Here is a 5,000-nt window from a genome sequence, read left to right as displayed (position 1 = left end):
GGTCTTTTGGCTGGATCGCGAAAAAAACGCTAAGTCCCAAATCTTGAACTCGAGAGGAGAGCGCTGATGACAACCTTTTGGACTGGAGCTCCCTAGAATTCGGCTTTTTCCTACTTTAAAGGGATGCACTGTTGTATGTATTGTTTATTCACGATCTGGTCGTTGGATTGGATCGTGGAAAAAAAAACGCTAAGTCCCAGATCCTGAACTCGACAGGAAAGCGCTGATGGCAAACATTCTGACTGGAAGTTCCTAGAAATCGGCTTTTTCCTTATTGGCATTATGTGGCACGTTTATTGTGGCTAGAACATTAATTATCCACCAAATGGCACCAACGCTTGGCGAAAGTCTCGAAACACTCCTATCCCGACGCACCAGCAACCGCAACACGATGCAAAATAAATTGCACGAGCTACTGATACTTGTACCATGCACGGTACACGGTACCAAAATATACCCCTGAAAGTGTGCAATTTGGTGCTATTCTAGGAAATTTGTTTGGGGAAGCCTAGCTACGCGTGTCGCACGTTGCATGGTCGTCGATCAGAGGCATGCAAAAGCACCTATCTAGGGGAATTACTTTACGTTCTAGTAGCAAGATCGATTTTCCGGTCTAGCACGGCAGTACGCCTGCATGCATACACTCCATGTACCAAAAATGTATCAACCTAGGCGTTGCTCAGTAGCTTTTGGCGGCACATGTAAAAAGTACTCGAGTTCAGATTCTTGGAACTTTGCGTATTGTTCAAAACTTATAACGAAAACTAAATTATAAATGGGTAAAAGGCTAGGCGTTTCTCAGTAGCTTTTGGCGCCACGTGGCAAAAGTATTCGAGTTCAGATTTCTGGGACTTAGCGTATTTTTCAAACCTGATAATGAAAATTGAAGTACAAATGGGGCATAAGCTAGGCGTTGCCCAGTAACTTTTTTCGCCACATGGAGGAAGTAGTCGAGCTCCAATTTCTGGGACGTAGCGTATTTTTCAATCATAATAAACCAAATCAAACATAAAAATCATGAAACTTACACCACGTCCCTAGGTTGTGCACAAAACGTAACGATAAAGTGCCGGCGAGGTTAGAGGTGCACCAAAATTGTGTACCGATTAGGAAAAGTACTCTATGTTGCTATGACTTGGGTAAAAAGTGTTGATTAACTGCTGGTTACGATAGACAGTTGCTTATCGTACACATCGCAAACGAACACCCCTTAGTGAGCAGTAGCAGAAGTCGATGGAACAAAGCGAATGCATTACAAACTGATCAAGTAAAATAAGGAACGCTACGTACTAGGACTTCTTTCCAAGAATGGTGTCCGCGACGGGAGGGCAAGCGTCCTTCCCAGGTTTCCCTAGTAAACCTTGTATGGTAAACATACCCAAGCGTGTCCGTAAGCACGCAACGATAGTCACGAACGAGCACATACCTAGGGAAAGTACTCTACGTACTAGGACTTCTGTCCAAGAATGGTGTCCGCGACGGTCGGGCACTGTGACGCAATTACCAAATCCTAGAATCGTACAAGCAGTGTGTACAAACATAAACATTAACGCGTTCGCTCGGGCTGCGCCGTCCGTGTTGAACACAAATGCGGGTGATTATATGAGTGGATGGACAAAAACATGCGTGGCGAAGACAATTTTCTGCACGATGTGCACATAGCTCATTTCGTCGTCCCGGGCGAATGGAAAAACACACAAAATCTCGAGTATCTTTCTAGGTTTCTGTTATAAAAGGGCAGGCCAAAAGGTGACCGGTTGAGATGAGCATTTTAAGCATGCAAGCACTTAATTGCAACTTTTCCTACAAAAACTAGGTACGTACACGTAGATTGTATCAACATGGACATCCATGATTGCGTACGCCCGGGCTGCGCCCTCCGTGTTGTACTTTCCCTGATTGGTACACAATTTTGGTGCAAGTGTACCAACATCGACATCTATGAACGCGTACGCTCGAGCTGCACCCTCCGTCTTGTACTTTCCCTGATCGGTACACAGTTTTGGTGCACGGCTATCCCGAAAGGCAACTTGTACCAACATCGACATCCATGAACGCGTACGTAGCGTACTTTCCCTGATCGGTACACAATGTTGGTGCACGGCATAGGAAATGGGCTTAAAATGGTCAAACTCAATCCATTTCCACTAAAGATAGTCAATAACAGCTGTGCCGATGAAGTAGGGCACGATGCAAGTCAATGTTATTTAATGAATTACATGTTCACCATACATTTCAGTACAAAATTGCTCGGTCAGACCTACAAAGTGCTATATCTCGAATACTAAACGTCGCAGATGGGTGTCGTAGAACAATTTTAAGTTCGTCTAACGATTCTACATCCGATTCTGGATAGTGGTTTTTCGACCACTTTTCAACATTTTGTGACACCCCGAACCTAGGGGCAGCTCCCTAGCTTTTTTCAAAAATGTGCACCGAACGGGCCAGAGAGCTCGAGTAGTCGAAAATTTTTTTTTTTGCTAAAACCCCTCAAAACGTGTCAGGAACGCACCCTAGATGATGAAAAGTGCAACCAGAATGTCAATCGACAACATGCCCGGGGGTACAAATTTGCTCTACGCGTCCCTAGGTAGGGTACTTTTTCATACAAACATCAAAGTGTACGGTGCACACAGTGCGCGGAACAAAAATTGCTCGGTCAGACCTAGGACGGGCCATATCTCGAATACTAAACGTCGCAGATGGGTGTCGTAGAACAATTTTAAGTTCGTCTAACGATTCTACATCCGATTCTGGATAGTGGTTTTTCGACCACTTTTCAACATTTTGTGACACCCCGAACCTAGGGGCAGCTCCCTAGCTTTTTTCAAAAATGTGCACCGAACGGGCCAGAGAGCTCGAGTAGTCGAAAATTTTTTTTTTTGCTAAAACCCCTCAAAACGTGTCAGGAACGCACCCTAGATGATGAAAAGTGCAACCAGAACGTCAATCGACAACATGCCCGGGGGTACAAATTTGCTCTACGCGTCCCTAGGTAGGGTACTTTTTCATACAAACATCAAAGTGTACGGTGCACACAGTGCGCGGAACAAAAAATTGCTCGGTCAGACCTAGGACGGGCCATATCTCGAATACTAAACGTCGCAGATGGGTGTCGTAGAACAATTTTAAGTTCGTCTAACGATTCTACATCCGATTCTGGATAGTGGTTTTTCGACCACTTTTCAACATTTTGTGACACCCCGAACCTAGGGGCAGCTCCCTAGCTTTTTTCAAAAATGTGCACCGAACGGGCCAGAGAGCTCGAGTAGTCGAAAATTTTTTTTTTGCTAAAACCCCTCAAAACGTGTCAGGAACGCACCCTAGATGATGAAAAGTGCAACCAGAACGTCAATCGACAACATGCCCGGGGGTACAAATTTGCTCTACGCGTCCCTAGGTAGGGTACTTTTTCATACAAACATCAAAGTGTACGGTGCACAAAGTGCGCGGAACAAAAATTGCTCGGTCAGACCTAGGACGGGCCATATCTCGAATACTAAACGTCGCAGATGGGTGTCGTAGAACAATTTTAAGTTCGTCTAACGATTCTACATCCGATTCTGGATAGTGGTTTTTCGACCACTTTTCAACATTTTGTGACACCCCGAACACTAGGGGCAGCTCCCTAGCTTTTTTCAAAAATGTGCACCGAACGGGCCAGAGAGCTCGAGTAGTCGAAAAATTTTTTTTTGCTAAAACCCCTCAAAACGTGTCAGGAACGCACCCTAGATGATGAAAAGTGAAACCAGAACGTGAAACGACAACTTTGTTGGGGGTACCCTTTTTATTCTACGGGCCACTAGCTTAGGCGCGCCAACAGCGCTTTCCTCTCGGGTTCCCATTTTTTGCCCTCCTGGGATTATGATCATTTACTCATTGCCTACTATAGGGAAGGTACCTTGCTCCGAGGTCAAAAATGAAGATTTCACCAAATCGTAGTTTTAACCTCTATTTAGTCGTAGGAGCATGGTTTGCAGTGTCCGTGGGTCATATAAGCCCCCGTTTGGGTCATACGTCCCCTCCCCGATGAAAATCGTCATATGACTATAGGCCGAACTTATGAAGCAAAAGTGGTGTCTGGTGGGTTCTGCCGATGATCTTAACCTATGATTTTGAGTTTCCACTCTTTCAAAACGTTTCCTGGAGCAGTACATCACGGGTCTACGGACCCAAAGACTTCGTTGCGATGGTTTCAAGCATAAAAGTTGTAACAGTTAAGGGTTTTTAATACGCGTATATTAAATCATTGCTTGAAACTAAGCTTCGTTGTCTTTAAACTCTGCAAGACCAATCGAACTTCTTAGGGAAACTCGAAGCATTCACGCTAAGCTGGTGGTGCAGGGCACATAGCGTGATGAAACCGGGTTTCCCTAACCAATGTGGCATATTTTTTCCCTGAGAGTGAAGCTCAGACCCACGTAGGGGAGAGCGAAGTGGAACTTTAATGTTCAATGCAGCAAATGTTCGCCATGCGGATAAACAAGTTGGAATAGTTCAATGTAGTGTAATGCAAACACGAATCGCAAATAACGATACGGGACCCAGAAGCAATTCTGCGGATCCCTCGGGGAGTGGTGAGTTGATATAAATTAGAGGTGAAAGTCCAAGTTGTTCGAGCTCCGGCTCGGCAGCCGATACGAGGTTCCTGTTGAGCTTGTTTGTACATCGCGCAGAGGCGCCGTTCGGTTCTAGCAATGATTCCCGCCACCATGTTCCATGCGTGCAGAGATCCGTTAGAGCTCGTTCAATGTGTCCCGCCGTGATTACGAAAAAGTCCAACAGTTGACTTAGTTGGGTGTGCGTCAAGTAATCGCGCAGAGATGCCGATCGGTTCCTAGCAATGTTTCCCGTCACAAGGTGGTATTGGCACCTGTGCAGAGTGGCCGTTAGCAATGTCTCCCGTATCACGGTGGTGTACCATCACTAGTGCAGAGTGACCGCTAGCAATGTCTCCCGTCACAAGGTGGTAGCCCAGAAGTGCAGAGAAGCCGCTGTAG

This window comes from Anopheles coluzzii (genome assembly GCF_943734685.1).
Source record: "Anopheles coluzzii chromosome X unlocalized genomic scaffold, AcolN3 X_unloc_67, whole genome shotgun sequence".
Taxonomy (NCBI): Eukaryota; Metazoa; Arthropoda; class Insecta; order Diptera; family Culicidae; genus Anopheles; species Anopheles coluzzii.
This window is presented reverse-complemented; position numbering follows the sequence as displayed.